At 57.9% G+C, this 23,459-nt stretch overlaps 11 non-coding genes and 1 pseudogene across 11 annotated transcripts; all 12 read left to right on the top strand.

Moving 5' to 3' along the window:
* The first annotated feature begins 1,975 nt into the window (after nt 1-1,975).
* LOC145426969 (5S ribosomal RNA) lies at nt 1,976-2,094 on the top strand. Its single transcript, XR_013907691.1, has one exon. It is a non-coding gene; the product is annotated as a 5S ribosomal RNA (ribosomal RNA).
* Nucleotides 2,095-3,542: 1,448 nt separating this feature from the next.
* On the top strand, nt 3,543-3,661 carry LOC145426967 (5S ribosomal RNA). The gene has a single exon (XR_013907689.1). It is a non-coding gene; the product is annotated as a 5S ribosomal RNA (ribosomal RNA).
* A 1,096-nt stretch (nt 3,662-4,757) lies between these two features.
* On the top strand, nt 4,758-4,876 carry LOC145427785 (5S ribosomal RNA). The gene has a single exon (XR_013908326.1). It is a non-coding gene; the product is annotated as a 5S ribosomal RNA (ribosomal RNA).
* Nucleotides 4,877-9,012: 4,136 nt separating this feature from the next.
* Nucleotides 9,013-9,131, top strand: LOC145427783 (5S ribosomal RNA). The gene has a single exon (XR_013908325.1). It is a non-coding gene; the product is annotated as a 5S ribosomal RNA (ribosomal RNA).
* Nucleotides 9,132-10,265: 1,134 nt separating this feature from the next.
* On the top strand, nt 10,266-10,384 carry LOC145427782 (5S ribosomal RNA). Its single transcript, XR_013908324.1, has one exon. It is a non-coding gene; the product is annotated as a 5S ribosomal RNA (ribosomal RNA).
* Nucleotides 10,385-11,836: 1,452 nt separating this feature from the next.
* Nucleotides 11,837-11,955, top strand: LOC145427781 (5S ribosomal RNA). Its single transcript, XR_013908323.1, has one exon. It is a non-coding gene; the product is annotated as a 5S ribosomal RNA (ribosomal RNA).
* A 1,408-nt stretch (nt 11,956-13,363) lies between these two features.
* LOC145426518 (5S ribosomal RNA) lies at nt 13,364-13,482 on the top strand. The gene has a single exon (XR_013907228.1). It is a non-coding gene; the product is annotated as a 5S ribosomal RNA (ribosomal RNA).
* A 1,843-nt stretch (nt 13,483-15,325) lies between these two features.
* Nucleotides 15,326-15,444, top strand: LOC145426517 (5S ribosomal RNA). The gene has a single exon (XR_013907227.1). It is a non-coding gene; the product is annotated as a 5S ribosomal RNA (ribosomal RNA).
* Nucleotides 15,445-16,852: 1,408 nt separating this feature from the next.
* On the top strand, nt 16,853-16,971 carry LOC145426516 (5S ribosomal RNA). The gene has a single exon (XR_013907226.1). It is a non-coding gene; the product is annotated as a 5S ribosomal RNA (ribosomal RNA).
* A 1,056-nt stretch (nt 16,972-18,027) lies between these two features.
* On the top strand, nt 18,028-18,146 carry LOC145426923 (5S ribosomal RNA). The gene has a single exon (XR_013907644.1). It is a non-coding gene; the product is annotated as a 5S ribosomal RNA (ribosomal RNA).
* Nucleotides 18,147-20,778: 2,632 nt separating this feature from the next.
* On the top strand, nt 20,779-20,897 carry LOC145427154 (5S ribosomal RNA). The gene has a single exon (XR_013907879.1). It is a non-coding gene; the product is annotated as a 5S ribosomal RNA (ribosomal RNA).
* A 2,008-nt stretch (nt 20,898-22,905) lies between these two features.
* On the top strand, nt 22,906-23,024 carry LOC145427354 (5S ribosomal RNA; annotated as a pseudogene).
* The last annotated feature ends 435 nt before the right edge of the window (nt 23,025-23,459 follow it).

Genomic DNA, 23,459 nt, shown 5'->3' with positions numbered 1-23,459 from the left:
TCCAATGTCTTGTGCTGCTAGCTGATGCCACCTACACCACACCAGGGCCTGAGTGACCGGCTGGGGCCACTTACACCACATCAGGGCCTGTGGCTGCTGGCTGAGGCCACTTACACCACACCAGGGCCTGTGGCTGCTGGCTGAGGCCACTTACACCACACCAGGGCATTAGTTGCTATTGAGGCCAATTACACCACACCAGGGTCTGTGGCTCTTGCTCAGGCCACTTACACCACACCATGGCCTGTGGCACTGGCTGAGGCCACTTACACCACACCAGGGCCTGTGGCTGTTGGCTGAGGCCACCTACACCACACCAGGGCATTAGTTGCTATTGAGGCCAATTACACCACACCAGCGTCTGTGACTCTTGCTCAGGCCACTTACACCACACCAGGGCCTGTGGCACTGGCTGAGGCCACTTACACCACACCAGGGCCTGTGGCTGCTGGCTGAGGCCACTTACACCACACCAGGGCATGTGGCTGCTGGCTGAGGTCACTTACACCACACCAGTGCCTGTGGCTGCTGGCTGAGGGCACTTACACCACACCAGTGCCTGTGGCTTCTGGCTGAGGCCACTTACACCACACCAGGGCCTGTGGCTGCTGGCTGAGGCCACTTACACCACACCAGGGCCTGTGGCTGCTGGCTGAGGTCACTTACACCACACCAGTGCCTGTGGCTGCTGGCTGAGGGCACTTACACCACACCAGTGCCTGTGGCTTCTGGCTGAGGCCACTTACACCACACCAGGGCCTGTGGCTCTTGCTCAGGCCACTTACACCACACCAGGGCCTGTGGCACTGGCTGAGGCCACTTACACCACACCAGGGCCTTTGGCACTGGCTGAGGCCACTTACACCACACCAGGGTCTGTGGCTGCTGGCTGAGGCCACTTACACCACACCAGGGCCTGTGGCTGCTGGCTGAGGTCACTTACACCACACCAGGGCCTGTGGCTGCTGGCTGAGGGCACTTACACCACACCAGTGCCTGTGGCTTCTGGCTGAGGCCACTTACACCACACCAGGGCCTGTGGCAGCTGGCTCAGGCCACTTACACCACACCAGGGCCTGTGGCTGCTGGCTGAGGGCACTTACACCACACCAGTGCCTGTGGCTGCTGGCTGAGGTCACTTACACCACACCAGGGCCTGTGGCTGCTGGCTGAGGGCACTTACACCACACCAGTGCCTGTGGCTGCTGGCTGAGGCCACTTACACCACACCAGGGCCTGTGGCTGCTGGCTCAGGCCACTTACACCACACCAGTGCCTGTGGCTGCTGGCTGAGGCCACTTACACCACACCAGGGCATTAGTTGCTATTGAGGCCCCTTACACCACACCAGGGCCTGTGGCACTGGCTGAGGGCACTTACACCACACCAGGGCCTGTGGCTGCTGGCTGAGGCCACTTACACCTCACCAGGGCATTAGTTGCTATTGAGGCCAATTACACCACACCAGGGTCTGTGGCTCTTGCTCAGGCCACCTACACCACACCAGGGCCTGTGGCACTGGCTGAGGCCACTTACACCACACCAGGGCCTGTGGCTCTGGCTCAGGCCACTTACACCACACCAGGGCCTGTGGCTGCTGGCTGAGGCCATTTACACCACACCAGGGCCTGTGGCTGCTGGCTGAGGCCACTTACACCACACCAGGGCCTGTGGCTGCTGGCTGAGGCCACTTACACCACACCAGGGCCTGTGGCTCTTGCTCAGGCCACTCACATCACACCAGGCCCTGCGCTTCTGGCCGAGGCCATCTTCACCAAACCAGGCCCTGTGCTGCTAGCTGTGGCCATGTACAACACACCAGGGCCTGTGCTGTTAGATAAATGCTAAACTGAGCCTTTGGGTTAGGGTATTATGCAAACATGCAGGTATGGTTAAAGGATTGTCTTCGTAACTTCAGGTACTTGCCACCTAATCAGTTGAATCCATAAATTGAGACATTGTGCTGGGGCCAGCAGCTTACGGCCATACCACCCTGAGCACGCCCGACCTCGTCTGATCTTGGAAGCTAAGCAGGGCTGGGCTTGGTTAGTACTTGGATGGGAGACTGCCTGGGAATACCTGGTGCTGTAAGCCTTTCATTTTCATGTCATTGAACCGCTTTTGATCCAGAGAAGGGGTGTATTAAAAGACCAAAAGCAGCTGCCCATTAATGAGGGCACATTAACGACATTGCTTTTGGCTGTTTTCCAATGTCTTGTGCTGCTAGCTGATGCCACCTACACCACACCAGGGCCTGAGTGACCGGCTGGGGCCACTTACACCACATCAGGGCCTGTGGCTGCTGGCTGAGGCCACTTACACCACACCAGGGCCTGTGGCTGCTGGCTGAGGCCACTTACACCACACCAGGGCCTGTGGCTGCTGGCTGAGGCCACCTACACCACACCAGGGTCTTAGTTGCTATTGAGGCCAATTACACCACACCAGGGTCTGTGGCTCTTGCTCAGGCCACTTACACCACACCAGGGCCTGTGGCTGCTGGCTGAGGCCACTTACACCACACCAGGGCATTAGTTGCTATTGAGGCCACTTACACCACACCAGGGCCTGTGGCTGCTGGCTGAGGCCACCTACACCACACCAGGGCATTAGTTGCTATTGAGGCCAATTACACCACACCAGGGTCTTTGGCTCTTGCTCAGGCCACTTACACCACACCAGGGCCTGTGGCACTGGCTGAGGCCACTTACACCACACCAGGGCCTGTGGCTCTGGCTGAGGCCACTTACACCACACCAGGGCCTGTGGCTGCTGGCTGAGGCCACTTACACCACACCAGGGCCTGTGGCTGCTGGCTCAGGCCACTTACACCACACCAGTGCCTGTGGCTGCTGGCTGAGGCCACTTACACCACACCAGGGCATTAGTTGCTATTGAGGCCCCTTACACCACACCAGGGCCTGTGGCACTGGCTGAGGGCACTTACACCACACCAGGGCCTGTGGCTGCTGGCTGAGGCCACTTACACCTCACCAGGGCATTAGTTGCTATTGAGGCCAATTACACCACACCAGGGTCTGTGGCTCTTGCTCAGGCCACCTACACCACACCAGGGCCTGTGGCACTGGCTGAGGCCACTTACACCACACCAGGGCCTGTGGCTCTGGCTCAGGCCACTTACACCACACCAGGGCCTGTGGCTGCTGGCTGAGGCCATTTACACCACACCAGGGCCTGTGGCTGCTGGCTGAGGCCACTTACACCACACCAGGGCCTGTGGCTGCTGGCTGAGGCCACTTACACCACACCAGGGCCTGTGGCTCTTGCTCAGGCCACTCACATCACACCAGGCCCTGCGCTTCTGGCCGAGGCCATCTTCACCAAACCAGGCCCTGTGCTGCTAGCTGTGGCCATGTACAACACACCAGGGCCTGTGCTGTTAGATAAATGCTAAACTGAGCCTTTGGGTTAGGGTATTATGCAAACATGCAGGTATGGTTAAAGGATTGTCTTCGTAACTTCAGGTACTTGCCACCTAATCAGTTGAATCCATAAATTGAGACATTGTGCTGGGGCCAGCAGCTTACGGCCATACCACCCTGAGCACGCCCGACCTCGTCTGATCTTGGAAGCTAAGCAGGGCTGGGCTTGGTTAGTACTTGGATGGGAGACTGCCTGGGAATACCTGGTGCTGTAAGCCTTTCATTTTCATGTCATTGAACCGCTTTTGATCCAGAGAAGGGGTGTATTAAAAGACCAAAAGCAGCTGCCCATTAATGAGGGCACATTAACGACATTGCTTTTGGCTGTTTTCCAATGTCTTGTGCTGCTAGCTGATGCCACCTACACCACACCAGGGCCTGAGTGACCGGCTGGGGCCACTTACACCACATCAGGGCCTGTGGCTGCTGGCTGAGGCCACTTACACCACACCAGGGCCTGTGGCTGCTGGCTGAGGCCACTTACACCACACCAGGGCCTGTGGCTGCTGGCTGAGGCCACCTACACCACACCAGGGTCTTAGTTGCTATTGAGGCCAATTACACCACACCAGGGTCTGTGGCTCTTGCTCAGGCCACTTACACCACACCAGGGCCTGTGGCTGCTGGCTGAGGCCACTTACACCACACCAGGGCATTAGTTGCTATTGAGGCCACTTACACCACACCAGGGCCTGTGGCTGCTGGCTGAGGCCACCTACACCACACCAGGGCATTAGTTGCTATTGAGGCCAATTACACCACACCAGGGTCTTTGGCTCTTGCTCAGGCCACTTACACCACACCAGGGCCTGTGGCACTGGCTGAGGCCACTTACACCACACCAGGGCCTGTGGCTCTGGCTGAGGCCACTTACACCACACCAGGGCCTGTGGCTGCTGGCTGAGGCCACTTACACCACACCAGGGCCTGTGGCTGCTGGCTGAGGCCACTTACACCACACCAGGGCCTGTGGCTGCTGGCTGAGGCCACTTACACCACACCAGTGCCTGTGGCTTCTGGCTCAGGCCACTCACATCACACCAGGCCCTGCGCTTCTGGCCGAGGCCATTTTCACCAAACCAGGCCCTGTGCTGCTAGCTGTGGCCATGTACAACACACCAGGCCCTGTGCTGGTTCCTGAGGCCATCTTCAACAATCCAGGGCCTGTGCTGTTAGATAAATGCTAAACTGAGCCTTTGGGTTAGGGTATTATGCAAACATGCAGGTATGGTTAAAGGATTGTCTTCGTAACTTCAGGTACTTGCCACCTAATCAGTTGAATCCATAAATTGAGACATTGTGCTGGGGCCAGCAGCTTACGGCCATACCACCCTGAGCACGCCCGACCTCGTCTGATCTCGGAAGCTAAGCAGGGCTGGGCTTGGTTAGTACTTGGATGGGAGACTACCTGGGAATACCTGGTGCTGTAAGCCTTTCATTTTCATGTCATTGAACAGCTTTTGATCCAGAGAAGGGGTGTATTAAAAGACCAAAAGCAGCTGCCCATTAATGAGGGCACATTAACGACATTGCTTTTGGCTGTTTTCCAATGTCTTGTGCTGCTAGCTGATGCCACCTACACCACACCAGGGCCTGAGTGACCGGCTGGGGCCACTTACACCACATCAGGGCCTGTGGCTGCTGGCTGAGGCCACTTACACCACACCAGGGCCTGTGGCTGCTGGCTGAGGCCACTTACACCACACCAGGGCATTAGTTGCTATTGAGGCCAATTACACCACACCAGGGTCTGTGGCTCTTGCTCAGGCCACTTACACCACACCATGGCCTGTGGCACTGGCTGAGGCCACTTACACCACACCAGGGCCTGTGGCTGTTGGCTGAGGCCACCTACACCACACCAGGGCATTAGTTGCTATTGAGGCCAATTACACCACACCAGCGTCTGTGACTCTTGCTCAGGCCACTTACACCACACCAGGGCCTGTGGCACTGGCTGAGGCCACTTACACCACACCAGGGCCTGTGGCTGCTGGCTGAGGCCACTTACACCACACCAGGGCATGTGGCTGCTGGCTGAGGTCACTTACACCACACCAGTGCCTGTGGCTGCTGGCTGAGGGCACTTACACCACACCAGTGCCTGTGGCTTCTGGCTGAGGCCACTTACACCACACCAGGGCCTGTGGCTGCTGGCTGAGGCCACTTACACCACACCAGGGCCTGTGGCTGCTGGCTGAGGTCACTTACACCACACCAGTGCCTGTGGCTGCTGGCTGAGGGCACTTACACCACACCAGTGCCTGTGGCTTCTGGCTGAGGCCACTTACACCACACCAGGGCCTGTGGCTCTTGCTCAGGCCACTTACACCACACCAGGGCCTGTGGCACTGGCTGAGGCCACTTACACCACACCAGGGCCTGTGGCTGCTGGCTGAGGCCACCTACACCACACCAGGGCATTAGTTGCTATTGAGGCCAATTACACCACACCAGGGTCTGTGACTCTTGCTCAGGCCACTTACACCACACCAGGGCCTGTGGCACTGGCTGAGGCCACTTACACCACACCAGGGCCTGTGGCTGCTGGCTGAGGCCACTTACACCACACCAGGGCCTTTGGCTGCTGGCTGAGGTCACTTACACCACACCAGGGCGTGTGGCTGCTGGCTGAGGGCACTTACACCACACCAGTGCCTTTGGCTTCTGGCTGAGGCCACTTACACCACACTAGGGCCTGTGGCAGCTGGCTCAGGCCACTTACACCACACCAGGGCCTGTGGCTGCTGGCTGAGGCCACTTACACCACACCAGGGCCTGTGGCTGCTGGCTGAGGCCACTTACACCACACCAGTGCCTGTGGCTGGTGGCTGAGGCCACTTACACCACACCAGGGCATTAGTTGCTATTGAGGCCCCTTACACCACACCAGGGCCTGTGGCACTGGCTGAGGCCACTTACACCACACCAGGGCCTGTGGCTGCTGGCTGAGGCCACCTACACCACACCAGGGCATTAGTTGCTATTGAGGCCAATTACACCACACCAGGGTCTGTGGCTCTTGCTCAGGCCACTTACACCACACCAGGGCCTGTGGCACTGGCTGAGGCCACTTACACCACACCATGGCCTGTGGCTCTGGCTGAGGCCACTTACACCACACCAGGGCCTGTGGCTGCTGGCTGAGGCCATTTACACCACACCAGGGCCTGTGGCTGCTGGCTGAGGCCACTTTCACCACACCAGGGACTGTGGCTGCTGGCTGAGGCCACTTACACCACACCAGTGCCTGTGGCTTCTGGCTGAGGCCACTTACACCACACCAGGGCCTGTGGCTCTTGCTCAGGCCACTTACACCACACCAGGGCCTGTGGCTGCTGGCTGAGGCCACTTACACCACACCAGGGCATTAGTTGCTATTGAGGCCAATTACACCACACCAGGGTCTGTGACTCTTGCTCAGGCCACTTACACCACACCAGGGCCTGTGGCACTGGCTGAGGCCACTTACACCACACCAGGGCCTGTGGCTGCTGGCTGAGGCCACTTACACCACACCAGGGCCTGTGGCTGCTGGCTGAGGTCACTTACACCACACCAGTGCCTGTGGCTGCTGGCTGAGGGCACTTACACCACACCAGTGCCTGTGGCTTTTGGCTGAGGCCACTTACACCACACCAGGGCCTGTGGCTGCTGGCTGGGGCCACTTACACCACATCAGGGCCTGTGGCTGCTGGCTGAGGCCACTTACACCACACCAGTGCCTGTGGCTTCTGGCTGAGGCCACTTACACCACACCAGGGCATTAGTTGCTATTGAGGCCAATTACACCACACCAGGGTCTGTGGCTCTTGCTCAGGCCACTTACACCACATCAGGGCCTGTGGCACTGGCTGAGGCCACTTACACCACACCAGGGCCTGTGGCTGCTGGCTGAGGCCACCTACACCACACCAGGGCATTAGTTGCTATTGAGGCCAATTACACCACACCAGGGTCTGTGACTCTTGCTCAGGCCACTTACACCACACTAGGGCCTGTGGCACTGGCTGAGGCCACTTACACCACACCAGGGCCTGTGGCTGCTGGCTGAGGCCACTTACACCACACCAGGGCCTGTGGCTGCTGGCTGAGGTCACTTACACCACACCAGTGCCTGTGGCTGCTGGCTGAGGGCACTTACACCACACCAGTGCCTGTGGCTTCTGGCTGAGGCCACTTACACCACACCAGGGCCTGTGGCTCTTGCTGAGGCCACTTACACCACACCAGGGCCTGTGGCTGCTGGCTGAGGCCACTTACACCACACCAGGGCCTGTGGCTGCTGGCTGAGGGCACTTACACCACACCAGTGCCTGTGGCTGCTGGCTGAGGCCACTTACACCACACCAGGGCATTAGTTGCTATTGAGGCCCCTTACACCACACCAGGGCCTGTGGCACTGGCTGAGGCCACTTACACCACACCAGGGCCTGTGGCTGCTGGCTGAGGCCACCTACACCACACCAGGGCATTAGTTGCTATTGAGGCCAATTACACCACACCAGGGTCTGTGGCTCTTGCTCAGGCCACTTACACCACACCAGGGCCTGTGGCTGCTGGCTGAGGCCACTTACACCACACCAGGGCCTGTGGCTGCTGGCTGAGGTCACTTACACCACACCAGGGCCTGTGGCTGCTGGCTGAGGGCACTTACACAACACCAGTACCTGTGGCTTCTGGCTGAGGCCACTTACACCACACCAGGGCCTGTGGCAGCTGGCTCAGGCCACTTACACCACACCAGGGCCTGTGGCTGCTGGCTGAGGCCACTTACACCACACCAGGGCCTGTGGCTGCTGGCTGAGGCCACTTACACCACACCAGTGCCTGTGGCTGCTGGCTGAGGCCACTTACACCACACCAGGGCATTAGTTGCTATTGAGGCCCCTTACACCACACCAGGGCCTGTGGCACTGGCTGAGGCCACTTACACCACACCAGGGCCTGTGGCTGCTGGCTGAGGCCACCTACACCTCACCAGGGCATTAGTTGCTATTGAGGCCAATTACACCACACCAGGGTCTGTGGCTCTTGCTCAGGCCACTTACACCACACCAGGGCCTGTGGCACTGGCTGAGGCCACTTACACCACACCAGGGCCTGTGGCTCTGGCTGAGGCCACTTACACCACACCAGGGCCTGTGGCTGCTGGCTGAGGCCATTTACACCACACCAGGGCCTGTGGCTGCTGGCTGAGGCCACTTACACCACACCAGGGCCTGTGGCTGCTGGCTGAGGCCACTTACACCACACCAGTGCCTGTGGCTTCTGGCTGAGGCCACTTACACCACACCAGGGCCTGTGGCTCTTGCTCAGGCCACTCACATCACACCAGGCCCTGCGCTTCTGGCCGAGGCCATCTTCACCAAACCAGGCCCTGTGCTGCTAGCTGTGGCCATGTACAACACACCAGGGCCTGTGCTGTTAGATAAATGCTAAACTGAGCCTTTGGGTTAGGGTATTATGCAAACATGCAGGTATGGTTAAAGGATTGTCTTCGTAACTTCAGGTACTTGCCACCTAATCAGTTGAATCCATAAATTGAGACATTGTGCTGGGGCCAGCAGCTTACGGCCATACCACCCTGAGCACGCCCGACCTCGTCTGATCTCGGAAGCTAAGCAGGGCTGGGCTTGGTTAGTACTTGGATGGGAGACTACCTGGGAATACCTGGTGCTGTAAGCCTTTCATTTTCATGTCATTGAACCGCTTTTGATCCAGAGAAGGGGTGTATTAAAAGACCAAAAGCAGCTGCCCATTAATGAGGGCACATTAACGACATTGCTTTTGGCTGTTTTCCAATGTCTTGTGCTGCTAGCTGATGCCACCTACACCACACCAGGGCCTGAGTGACCGGCTGGGGCCACTTACACCACATCAGGGCCTGTGGCTGCTGGCTGAGGCCACTTACACCACACCAGGGCCTGTGGCTGCTGGCTGAGGCCACTTACACCACACCAGAGCATTAGTTGCTATTGAGACCAATTACACCACACCATGGTCTGTGGCTCTTGCTCAGGCCACTTACACCACACCAGGGCCTGTGGCACTGGCTGAGGCCACTTACACCACACCAGGGCCTGTGGCTGCTGGCTGAGGCCACCTACACCACACCAGGGCCTTAGTTGCTATTGAGGCCACTTACACCACACCAGGGCCTGTGGCAGTGGCTGAGGCCACTTACACCACACCAGGGCCTGTGGCTGCTGGCTGAGGCCACTTACACCACACCAGGGCATTAGTTGCTATATAGGTCACTTACACCACACCAGGGCCTGTGGCACTGGCTGAGGCCACTTACACCACACCAGGGCCTGTGGCTCTGGCTGAGGCCACTTACACCACACCAGGGCCTGTGGCTGCTGGCTGAGGCCACTTACACCACACCAGGGCCTGTGGCTGCTGGCTGAGGCCACTTACACCACACCAGGGCCTGTGGCTGCTGGCTGAGGCCACTTACACCACACCAGTGCCTGTGGCTTCTGGCTGAGGCCACTTACACCACACCAGGGCCTGTGGCTCTTGCTCAGGCCACTCACATCACACCAGGCCCTGCGCTTCTGGCCGAGGCCATTTTCACCAAACCAGGCCCTGTGCTGCTAGCTGTGGCCATGTACAACACACCAGGCCCTGTGCTGGTTCCTGAGGCCATCTTCAACAATCCAGGGCCTGTGCTGTTAGATAAATGCTAAACTGAGCCTTTGGGTTAGGGTATTATGCAAACATGCAGGTATGGTTAAAGGATTGTCTTCGTAACTTCAGGTACTTGCCACCTAAATAGTTGAATCCATAAATTGAGACATTGTGCTGGGGCCAGCAGCTTACGGCCATACCACCCTGAGCACGCCCGACCTCGTCTGATCTCGGAAGCTAAGCAGGGCTGGGCTTGGTTAGTACTTGGATGGGAGACTACCTGGGAATACCTGGTGCTGTAAGCCTTTCATTTTCATGTCATTGAACAGCTTTTGATCCAGAGAAGGGGTGTATTAAAAGACCAAAAGCAGCTGCCCATTAATGAGGGCACATTAACGACATTGCTTTTGGCTGTTTTCCAATGTCTTGTGCTGCTAGCTGATGCCACCTACACCACACCAGGGCCTGAGTGACCGGCTGGGGCCACTTACACCACATCAGGGCCTGTGGCTGCTGGCTGAGGCCACTTACACCACACCAGGGCCTGTGGCTGCTGGCTGAGGCCACTTACACCACACCAGGGCATTAGTTGCTATTGAGGCCAATTACACCACACCAGGGTCTGTGGCTCTTGCTCAGGCCACTTACACCACACCATGGCCTGTGGCACTGGCTGAGGCCACTTACACCACACCAGGGCCTGTGGCTGCTGGCTGAGGCCACTTACACCACACCAGGGCATGTGGCTGCTGGCTGAGGTCACTTACACCACACCAGTGCCTGTGGCTGCTGGCTGAGGGCACTTACACCACACCAGTGCCTGTGGCTTCTGGCTGAGGCCACTTACACCACACCAGGGCCTGTGGCTGCTGGCTGAGGTCACTTACACCACACCAGTGCCTGTGGCTGCTGGCTGAGGGCACTTACACCACACCAGTGCCTGTGGCTTCTGGCTGAGGCCACTTACACCACACCAGGGCCTGTGGCTCTTGCTCAGGCCACTTACACCACACCAGGGCCTGTGGCACTGGCTGAGGCCACTTACACCACACCAGGGCCTGTGGCTGCTGGCTGAGGCCACTTACACCACACCAGGGCATTAGTTGCTATTGAGGCCACTTACACCACACCAGGGCCTGTGGCTGCTGGCTGAGGCCACCTACACCACACCAGGGCATTAGTTGCTATTGAGGCCAATTACACCACACCAGGGTCTGTGGCTCTTGCTCAGGCCACTTACACCACACCAGGGCCTGTGGCACTGGCTGAGGCCACTTACACCACACCAGGGCCTGTGGCTCTGGCTGAGGCCACTTACACCACACCAGGGCCTGTGGCTGCTGGCTGAGGCCACTTACACCACACCAGGGCCTGTGGCTGCTGGCTGAGGCCACTTACACCACACCAGTGCCTGTGGCTTCTGGCTGAGGCCACTTACACCACACCAGGGCCTGTGGCTCTTGCTCAGGCCACTCACATCACACCAGGCCCTGCGCTTCTGGCCGAGGCCATCTTCACCAAACCAGGCCCTGTGCTGCTAGCTGTGGCCATGTACAACACACCAGGCCCTGTGCTGGTTCCTGAGGCCATCTTCAACAATCCAGGGCCTGTGCTGTTAGATAAATGCTAAACTGAGCCTTTGGGTTAGGGTATTATGCAAACATGCAGGTATGGTTAAAGGATTGTCTTCGTAACTTCAGGTACTTGCCACCTAATCAGTTGAATCCATAAATTGAGACATTGTGCTGGGGCCAGCAGCTTACGGCCATACCACCCTGAGCACGCCCGACCTCGTCTGATCTCGGAAGCTAAGCAGGGCTGGGCTTGGTTAGTACTTGGATGGGAGACTACCTGGGAATACCTGGTGCTGTAAGCCTTTCATTTTCATGTCATTGAACCGCTTTTGATCCAGAGAAGGGGTGTATTAAAAGACCAAAAGCAGCTGCCCATTAATGAGGGCACATTAACGACATTGCTTTTGGCTGTTTTCCAATGTCTTGTGCTGCTAGCTGATGCCACCTACACCACACCAGGGCCTGAGTGACCGGCTGGGGCCACTTACACCACATCAGGGCCTGTGGCTGCTGGCTGAGGCCACTTACACCACACCAGGGCCTGTGGCTGCTGGCTGAGGCCACTTACACCACACCAGAGCATTAGTTGCTATTGAGACCAATTACACCACACCAGGGTCTGTGGCTCTTGCTCAGGCCACTTACACCACACCAGGGCCTGTGGCACTGGCTGAGGCCACTTACACCACACCAGGGCCTGTGGCTGCTGGCTGAGGCCACCTACACCACACCAGGGCCTTAGTTGCTATTGAGGCCACTTACACCACACCAGGGCCTGTGGCAGTGGCTGAGGCCACTTACACCACACCAGGGCCTGTGGCTGCTGGCTGAGGCCACTTACACCACACCAGGGCATTAGTTGCTATTGAGGCCACTTACACCACACCAGGGCCTGTGGCTGCTGGCTGAGGCCACCTACACCACACCAGGGCATTAGTTGCTATTGAGGCCAATTACACCACACCATGGTCTGTGGCACTGGCTGAGGCCACTTACACCACACCAGGGCCTGTGGCACTGGCTGAGGCCACTTACACCACACCAGGGCCTGTGGCTGCTGGCTGAGGCCACTTACACCACACCAGGGCCTGTGGCTGCTGGCTGAGGCCACTTACACCACACCAGGGCCTGTGGCTGCTGGCTGAGGCCACTTACACCACACCAGTGCCTGTGGCTTCTGGCTGAGGCCACTTACACCACACCAGGGCCTTAGTTGCTATTGAGGCCAATTACACCACACCAGGGTCTGTGACTCTTGCTCAGGCCACTTACACCACACCAGGGCCTGTGGCACTGGCTGAGGCCACTTACACCACACCAGGGCCTGTGGCTGCTGGCTGAGGCCACTTACACCACACCAGGGCCTGTGGCTGCTGGCTGAGGCCAATTACACCACACCAGGGCCTGTGGCTCTTGCTCAGGCCACTCACATCACACCAGGCCCTGCGCTTCTGGCCGAGGCCATCTTCACCAAACCAGGCCCTGTGCTGCTAGCTGTGGCCATGTACAACACACCAGGCCCTGTGCTGGTTCCTGAGGCCATCTTCAACAATCCAGGGCCTGTGCTGTTAGATAAATGCTAAACTGAGCCTTTGGGTTAGGGTATTATGCAAACATGCAGGTATGGTTAAAGGATTGTCTTCGTAACTTCAGGTACTTGCCACCTAATCAGTTGAATCCATAAATTGAGACATTGTGCTGGGGCCAGCAGCTTACGGCCATACCACCCTGAGCACGCCCGACCTCGTCTGATCTCGGAAGCTAAGCAGGGCTGGGCTTGGTTAGTACTTGGATGGGAGACTGCCTGGGAATACCTGGTGCTGTAAGCCTTTCATTTTCATGTCATTGAACCGCTTTTGATGCAGAGAAGGGGTGTATTAAAAGACCAAAAGCAGCTGCCCATTAATGAGGGCACATTAACGACATTGCTTTTGGCTGTTTTCCAATGTCTTGTGCTGCTAGCTGATGCCACCTGCACCACACCAGGGCCTGAGTGACCGGCTGGGGCCACTTACACCACATCAGGGCCTGTGGCTGCTGGCTGAGGCCACTTACACCACACCAGGGCCTGTGGCTGCTGGCTGAGGCCACTTACACCACACCAGGGCATTAGTTGCTATTGAGGCCAATTACACCACACCAGGGTCTGTGGCTCTTGCTCAGGCCACTTACACCACACCAGGGCCTGTGGCACTGGCTGAGGCCACTTACACCACACCAGGGCCTGTGGCTGCTGGCTGAGGCCACCTACACCACACCAGGGCATTAGTTGCTATTGAGGCCAATTACACCACACCAGGGTCTGTGACTCTTGCTCAGGCCACTTACACCACACCAGTGCCTGTGGCACTGGCTGAGGCCACTTACACCACACCAGGGCCTTGTGCTGCTGGCTGAGGCCACTTACACCACACCAGTGCCTGTGGCTGCTGGCTGAGGCCACTTACACCACACCAGGGCATTAGTTGCTATTGAGGCCCCTTACACCACACCAGGGCCTGTGGCACTGGCTGAGGCCACTTACACCACACCAGGGCCTGTGGCTGCTGGCTGAGGCCACCTACACCACACCAGGGCATTAGTTGCTATTGAGGCCAATTACACCACACCAGGGTCTGTGACTCTTGCTTTGGCCACTTACACCACACCAGGGCCTGTGGCTGCTGGCTGAGGCCACTTACACCACACCAGGGCCTGTGGCTGCTGGCTGAGGGCACTTACACCACACCAGTGCCTGTGGCTTCTGGCTGAGGCCACTTACACCACACCAGGGCCTGTGGCTCTTGCTCAGGCCACTTACACCACACCAGGGCCTGTGGCACTGGCTGAGGCCACTTACACCACACCAGGGCCTGTGGCTGCTGGCTGAGGGCACTTACACCACACCAGGGCCTGTGGCTGCTGGCTGAGGGCACTTACACCACACCAGTGCCTGTGGCTGCTGGCTGATGCCACTTACAGCACACCAGGGCATTAGTTGCTATTGAGGCCCCTTACACCACACCAGGGCCTGTGGCTGCTGGCTGAGGCCACTTACACCACACCAGGGCCTGTGGCTGCTGGCTGAGGCCACTTACACCACACCAGGGCATTAGTTGCTATTGAGGCCAATTACACCACACCAGGGTCTGTGGCTCTTGCTCAGGCCACTTACACCACACCAGGGCCTGTGGCACTGGCTGAGGCCACTTACACCACACCAGGGCCTGTGGCTGCTGGCTGAGGCCACTTACACCACACCAGGGCCTGTGGCTGCTGGCTGAGGCCACTTACACCACACCAGGGCCTGTGGCTGCTGGCTGAGGCCACTTACACCACACCAGTGCCTGTGGCTTCTGGCTGAGGCCACTTACACCACACCAGGGCCTGTGGCTCTTGCTCAGGCCACTCACATCACACCAGGCCCTGCGCTTCTGGCCGAGGCCATCTTCACCAAACCAGGCCCTGTGCTGCTAGCTGTGGCCATGTACAACACACCAGGCCCTGTGCTGGTTCCTGAGGCCATCTTCAACAATCCAGGGCCTGTGCTGTTAGATAAATGCTAAACTGAGCCTTTGGGTTAGGGTATTATGCAAACATGCAGGTATGGTTAAAGGATTGTCTTCGTAACTTCAGGTACTTGCCACCTAATCAGTTGAATCCATAAATTGAGACATTGTGCTGGGGCCAGCAGCTTACGGCCATACCACCCTGAGCACGCCCGACCTCGTCTGATCTCGGAAGCTAAGCAGGGCTGGGCTTGGTTAGTACTTGGATGGGAGACTGCCTGGGAATACCTGGTGCTGTAAGCCTTTCATTTTCATGTCATTGAACCGCTTTTGATCCAGAGAAGGGGTGTATTAAAAGACCAAAAGCAGCTGCCCATTAATGAGGGCACATTAACGACATTGCTGTTGGCTGTTTTCCAATGTCTTGTGCTGCTAGCTGATGCCACCTACACCACACCAGGGCCTGAGTGACCGGCTGGGGCCACTTACACCACATCAGGGCCTGTGGCTGCTGGCTGAGGCCACTTACACCACACCAGGGCCTGTGGCTGCTGGCTGAGGCCACTTACACCACACCAGGGCATTAGTTGCTATTGAGGCCAATTACACCACACCAGGGTCTGTGGCTCTTGCTCAGGCCACTTACACCACACCAGGGCCTGTGGCACTGGCTGAGGCCACTTACACCACACCAGGGCCTGTGGCTGCTGGCTGAGGCCACCTACACCACACCAGCGCCTTAGTTGCTATTGAGGCCACTTACACCACACCAGGGCCTGTGGCACTGGCTGAGGCCACTTACACCACACCAAGGCCTGTGGCTGCTGGCTGAGGCCACTTACACCACACCAGGGCATTAGTTGCTATTGAGGCCACTTACACCACACCAGGGCCTGTGGCTGCTGGCTGAGGCCACCTACACCACACCAGGGCATTAGTTGCTATTGAGGCCAATTACACCACACCAGGGTCTGTGGCTCTTGCTCAGGCCACTTACACCACACCAGGGCCTGTGGCTCTGGCTGAGGCCACTTACACCACACCAGGGCCTGTGGCTGCTGGCTGAGGCCACTTACACCACACCAGGGCCTGTGGCTGCTGGCTGAGGCCACTTACACCACACCAGGGCCTGTGGCTGCTGGCTGAGGCCACTTACACCACACCAGTGCCTGTGGCTTCTGGCTGAGGCCACTTACACCACACCAGGGCCTTAGTTGCTATTGAGGCCAATTACACCACACCAGGGTCTGTGACTCTTGCTCAGGCCACTTACACCACACCAGGGCCTGTGGCACTGGCTGAGGCCACTTACACCACACCAGGGCCTGTGGCTGCTGGCTGAGGCCACTTACACCACACCAGGGCCTGTGGCTGCTGGCTGAGGCCAATTACACCACACCAGGGCCTGTGGCTCTTGCTCAGGCCACTCACATCACACCAGGCCCTGCGCTTCTGGCCGAGGCCATCTTCACCAAACCAGGCCCTGTGCTGCTAGCTGTGGCCATGTACAACACACCAGGCCCTGTGCTGGTTCCTGAGGCCATCTTCAACAATCCAGGGCCTGTGCTGTTAGATAAATGCTAAACTGAGCCTTTGGGTTAGGGTATTATGCAAACATGCAGGTATGGTTAAAGGATTGTCTTCGTAACTTCAGGTACTTGCCACCTAATCAGTTGAATCCATAAATTGAGACATTGTGCTGGGGCCAGCAGCTTACGGCCATACCACCCTGAGCACGCCCGACCTCGTCTGATCTCGGAAGCTAAGCAGGGCTGGGCTTGGTTAGTACTTGGATGGGAGACTGCCTGGGAATACCTGGTGCTGTAAGCCTTTCATTTTCATGTCATTGAACCGCTTTTGATCCAGAGAAGGGGTGTATTAAAAGACCAAAAGCAGCTGCCCATTAATGAGGGCACATTAACGACATTGCTTTTGGCTGTTTTCCAATGTCTTGTGCTGCTAGCTGATGCCACCTACACCACACCAGGGCCTGAGTGACCGGCTGGGGCCACTTACACCACATCAGGGCCTGTGGCTGCTGGCTGAGGCCACTTACACCACACCAGGGCCTGTGGCTGCTGGCTGAGGCCACTTACACCACACCAGGGCCTGTGGCTGCTGGCTGAGGCCACCTACACCACACCAGGGCCTTAGTTGCTATTGAGGCCAATTACACCACACCAGGGCCTGTGGCTGCTGGCTGAGGCCACTTACACCACACCAGGGCATTAGTTGCTATTGAGGCCACTTACACCACACCAGGGCCTGTGGCTGCTGGCTGAGGCCACCTACACCACACCAGGGCATTAGTTGCTATTGAGGCCAATTACACCACACCAGGGTCTGTGGCTCTTGCTCAGGCCACTTACACCACACCAGGGCCTGTGGCACTGGCTGAGGCCACTTACACCACACCAGGGCCTGTGGCTCTGGCTGAGGCCACTTACACCACACCAGGGCCTGTGGCTGCTGGCTGAGGCCACTTACACCACACCAGGGCCTGTGGCTGCTGGCTGAGGCCACTTACACCACACCAGTGCCTGTGGCTTCTGGCTGAGGCCACTTACACCACACCAGGGCCTGTGGCTCTTGCTCAGGCCACTCACATCACACCAGGCCCTGCGCTTCTGGCCGAGGCCATCTTCACCAAACCAGGCCCTGTGCTGCTAGCTGTGGCCATGTACAACACACCAGGCCCTGTGCTGGTTCCTGAGGCCATCTTCAACAATCCAGGGCCTGTGCTGTTAGATAAATGCTAAACTGAGCCTTTGGGTTAGGGTATTATGCAAACATGCAGGTATGGTTAAAGGATTGTCTTCGTAACTTCAGGTACTTGCCACCTAATCAGTTGAATCCATAAATTGAGACATTGTGCTGGGGCCAGCAGCTTACGGCCATACCACCCTGAGCACGCCTGACCTCGTCTGATCTCTGAAGCTAAGCAGGGCTGGGCTTGGTTAGTACTTGGATGGGAGACTACCTGGGAATACCTGGTGCTGTAAGCCTTTCATTTTCATGTCATTGAACCGCTTTTGATCCAGAGAAGGGGTGTATTAAAAGACCAAAACCAGCTGCCCATTAATGAGGGCACATTAACGACATTGCTTTTGGCTGTTTTCCAATGTCTTGTGCTGCTAGCTGATGCCACCTACACCACACCAGGGCCTGAGTGACCGGCTGGGGCCACTTACACCACATCAGGGCCTGTGGCTGCTGGCTGAGGCCACTTACACCACACCAGGGCCTGTGGCTGCTGGCTGAGGCCACTTACACCACACCAGGGCATTAGTTGCTATTGAGGCCAATTACACCACACCAGGGTCTGTGGCTCTTGCTCAGGCCACTTACACCACACCAGGGCCTGTGGCACTGGCTGAGGCCACTTACACCACACCAGGGCCTGTGGCTGCTGGCTGAGGCCACCTACACCACACCAGGGCATTAGTTGCTATTGAGGCCAATTACACCACACCAGTGTCTGTGACTCTTGCTCAGGCCACTTACACCACACCAGGGCCTGTGGCACTGGCTGAGGCCACTTACACCACACCAGGGCCTGTGGCTGCTGGCTGAGGCCACTTACACCACACCAGGGCCTGTGGCTGCTGGCTGAGGTCACTTACACCACACCAGGGCCTGTGGCTGCTGGCTGAGGCCACTTACACCACACCAGGGCCTGTGGCTGTTGGCTGAGGTCACTTACACCACACCAGGGCCTGTGGCTTCTGGCTGAGGCCACTTACACCACACCAGGGCCTGTGGCTCTTGCTCAGGCCACTTACACCACACCAGGGCCTGTGGCTGCTGGCTCAGGCCACTTACACCACACCAGGGCCTGTGGCTGCTGGCTGAGGCCACTTACACCACACCAGGGCCTGTGGCTGCTGGCTGAGGGCACTTACACCACACCAGGGCCTGTGGCTGCTGGCTGAGGCCACTTACACCACACCAGGGCCTGTGGCTGCTGGCTGAGGCCACTTACACCACACCAGGGCATTAGTTGCTATTGAGGCCCCTTACACCACACCAGGGCCTGTGGCACTGGCTGAGGCCACTTACACCACACCAGGGCCTGTGGCTGCTGGCTGAGGCCACCTACACCACACCAGGGCATTAGTTGCTATTGAGGCCAATTACACCACACCAGGGCCTGTGGCACTGGCTGAGGCCACTTACACCACACCAAGGCCTGTGGCTGCTGGCTGAGGCCACTTACACCACGCCAGGGCCTGTGGCTGCTGGCTGAGGTCACTTACACCACACCAGGGCCTGTGGCTGCTGGCTGAGGGCACTTACACCACACCAGTGCCTGTGGCTTCTGACTGAGGCCACTTACACCACACCAGGGCCTGTGGCTGCTGGCTCAGGCCACTTACACCACACCAGTGCCTGTGGCTGCTGGCTGAGGCCACTTACACCACACCAGGGCCTGTGGCTGCTGGCTGAGGCCACTTACACCACATCAGTGCCTGTGGCTGCTGGCTGAGGCCACTTACACCACACCAGGGCATTAGTTGCTATTGAGGCCCCTTACACCACACCAGGGCCTGTGGCACTGGCTGAGGCCACTTACACCACACCAGGGCCTGTGGCTGCTGGCTGAGGCCACCTACACCACACCAGGGCATTAGTTGCTATTGAGGCCAATTACACCACACCAGGGTCTGTGGCTCTTGCTCAGGCCACTTACACCACACCAGGGCCTGTGGCACTGGCTGAGGCCACTTACACCACACCAGGGCCTGTGGCTGCTGGCTGAGGCCACTTACACCACACCAGGGCATTAGTTGCTATTGAGGCCACTTACACCACACCAGGGCCTGTGGCTGCTGGCTGAGGCCACCTACACCACACCAGGGCATTAGTTGCTATTGAGGCCAATTACACCACACCAGGGTCTGTGGCTCTTGCTCAGGCCACTTACACCACACCAGGGCCTGTGGCACTGGCTGAGGCCACTTACACCACACCAGGGCCTGTGGCTCTGGCTGAGGCCACTTACACCACACCAGGGCCTGTGGCTGCTGGCTGAGGCCACTTACACCACACCAGGGCCTGTGGCTGCTGGCTGAGGCCACTTACACCACACCAGGGCCTGTGGCTGCTGGCTGAGGCCACTTACACCACACCAGTGCCTGTGGCTTCTGGCTGAGGCCACTTACACCACACCAGGGCCTTAGTTGCTATTGAGGCCAATTACACCACACCAGGGTCTGTGACTCTTGCTCAGGCCACTTACACCACACCAGGGCCTGTGGCACTGGCTGAGGCCACTTACACCACACCAGGGCCTGTGGCTGCTGGCTGAGGCCAATTACACCACACCAGGGCCTGTGGCTCTTGCTCAGGCCACTCACATCACACCAGGCCCTGCGCTTCTGGCCGAGGCCATCTTCACCAAACCAGGCCCTGTGCTGCTAGCTGTGGCCATGTACAACACACCAGGCCCTGTGCTGGTTCCTGAGGCCATCTTCAACAATCCAGGGCCTGTGCTGTTAGATAAATGCTAAACTGAGCCTTTGGGTTAGGGTATTATGCAAACATGCAGGTATGGTTAAAGGATTGTCTTCGTAACTTCAGGTACTTGCCACCTAATCAGTTGAATCCATAAATTGAGACATTGTGCTGGGGCCAGCAGCTTACGGCCATACCACCCTGAGCACGCCCGACCTCGTCTGATCTCGGAAGCTAAGCAGGGCTGTGCTTGGTTAGTACTTGGATGGGAGACTACCTGGGAATACCTGGTGCTGTAAGCCTTTCTTTTTCATGTCATTGAACCGCTTTTGATCCAGAGAAGGGGTGTATTAAAAGACCAAAAGCAGCTGCCCATTAATGAGGGCACATTAACGACATTGATTTTGGCTGTTTTCCAATGTCTTGTGCTGCTAGCTGATGCCACCTACACCACACCAGGGCCTGAGTGACCGGCTGGGGCCACTTACACCACATCAGGGCCTGTGGCTGCTGGCTGAGGCCACTTACACCACACCAGGGCCTGTGGCTGCTGGCTGAGGCCACTTACACCACACCAGGGCATTAGTTGCTATTGAGGCCAATTACACCACACCAGGGTCTGTGGCTCTTGCTCAGGCCACTTACACCACACCAGGGCCTGTGGCACTGGCTGAGGCCACTTACACCACACCAGGGCCTGTGGCTGCTGGCTGAGGCCACTTACACCACACCAGGGCATTAGTTGCTACTACCTGGGAATACCTGGTGCTGTAAGCCTTTCATTTTCATGTCATTGAACCGCTTTTGATCCAGAGAAGGGGTGTATTAAAAGACCAAAAGCAGCTGCCCATTAATGAGGGCACATTAACGACATTGCTTTTGGCTGTTTTCCAATGTCTTGTGCTGCTAGCTGATGCCACCTACACCACACCAGGGCCTGAGTGACCGGCTGGGGCCACTTACACCACATCAGGGCCTGTGGCTGCTGGCTGAGGCCACTTACACCACACCAGGGCCTGTGGCTGCTGGCTGAGGCCACTTACACCACACCAGGGCATTAGTTGCTATTGAGGCCAATTACACCACACCAGGGTCTGTGGCTCTTGCTCAGGCCACTTACACCACATCAGGGCCTGTGGCACTGGCTGAGGCCACTTACACCACACCAGGGCATTAGTTGCTATTGAGGCCAATTACACCACACCAGGGTCTGTGACTCTTGCTCAGGCCACTTACACCACACCAGGGCCTGTGGCACTGGCTGAGGCCACTTACACCACACCAGGGCCTGTGGCTGCTGGCTGAGGCCACTTACACCACACCAGGGCCTGTGGCTGCTGGCTGAGGTCACTTACACCACACCAGTGCCTGTGGCTGCTGGCTGAGGGCACTTACACCACACCAGTGCCTGTGGCTTCTGGCTGAGGCCACTTACACCACACCAGGGCCTGTGGCTGCTGGCTGAGGCCACTTACACCACACCAGGGCCTGTGGCTGCTGGCTGAGGTCACTTACACCACACCAGTGCCTGTGGCTGCTGGCTGAGGGCACTTACACCACACCAGTGCCTGTGGCTTCTGGCTGAGGCCACTTACACCACACCAGGGCCTGTGGCTCTTGCTCAGGCCACTTACACCACACCAGGGCCTGTGGCTGCTGGCTGAGGGCACTTACACCACACCAGTTCCTGTGGCTGCTGGCTGAGGCCACTTACACCACACCAGGGCATTAGTTGCTATTGAGGCCCCTTACACCACACCAGGGCCTGTGGCACTGGCTGAGGCCACTTACACCACACCAGGGCCTGTGGCTGCTGGCTGAGGCCACTTACACCACACCAGGGCCTGTGGCTGCTGGCTGAGGCCACTTACACCACACCAGAGCCTGTGGCTGCTGGCTGAGGCCACTTACACCACACCAGGGACTGTGGCTGCTGGCTGAGGCCACTTACACCACACCAGTGCCTGTGGCTTCTGGCTGAGGCCACTTACACCACACCAGGGCCTGTGGCTCTTGCTCAGGCCACTCACATCACACCAGGCCCTGCGCTTCTGGCCGAGGCCATCTTCACCAAACCAGGCCCTGTGCTGCTAGCTGTGGCCATGTACAACACACCAGGCCCTGTGCTGGTTCCTGAGGCCATCTTCAACAATCCAGGGCCTGTGCTGTTAGATAAATGCTAAACTGAGCCTTTGGGTTAGGGTATTATGCAAACATGCAGGTATGGTTAAAGGATTGTCTTCGTAACTTCAGGTACTTGCCACCTAATCAGTTGAATCCATAAATTGAGACATTGTGCTGGGGCCAGCAGCTTACGGCCATACAACCCTGAGCATGCCCGACCTCGTCTGATCTCGGAAGCTAAGCAGGGCTGGGCTTGTTTAGTACTTGGATGGGAGACTGCCTGGGAATACCTGGTGCTGTAAGCCTTTCTTTTTCATGTCATTGAACCGCTTTTGATCCAGAGAAGGGGTGTATTAAAAGACCAAAAGCAGCTGCCCATTAATGAGGGCACATTAACGACATTGCTTTTGGCTGTTTTCCAATGTCTTGTGCTGCTAGCTGATGCCACCTACACCACACCAGGGCCTGAGTGACCGGCTGGGGCCACTTACACCACATCAGGGCCTGTGGCTGCTGGCTGAGGCCACTTACACCACACCAGGGCCTGTGGCTGCTGGCTGAGGCCACTTACACCACATCAGGGCATTAGTTGCTATTGAGGCCAATTACACCACACCAGGGTCTGTGGCTCTTGCTCAGGCCACTTACACCACATCAGGGCCTGTGGCACTGGCTGAGGCCACTTACACCACACCAGGGCCTGTGGCTGCTGGCTGAGGCCACCTACACCACACCAGGGC

The sequence above is a fragment of the Astatotilapia calliptera genome, chromosome 3, assembly GCF_964374335.1.
Source record: "Astatotilapia calliptera chromosome 3, fAstCal68.1, whole genome shotgun sequence".
NCBI classification, from domain to species: Eukaryota; Metazoa; Chordata; class Actinopteri; order Cichliformes; family Cichlidae; genus Astatotilapia; species Astatotilapia calliptera.
The sequence above is the reverse complement of the archived record's forward strand: the minus strand, read 5'-3'. Positions and strand labels throughout refer to the sequence as shown.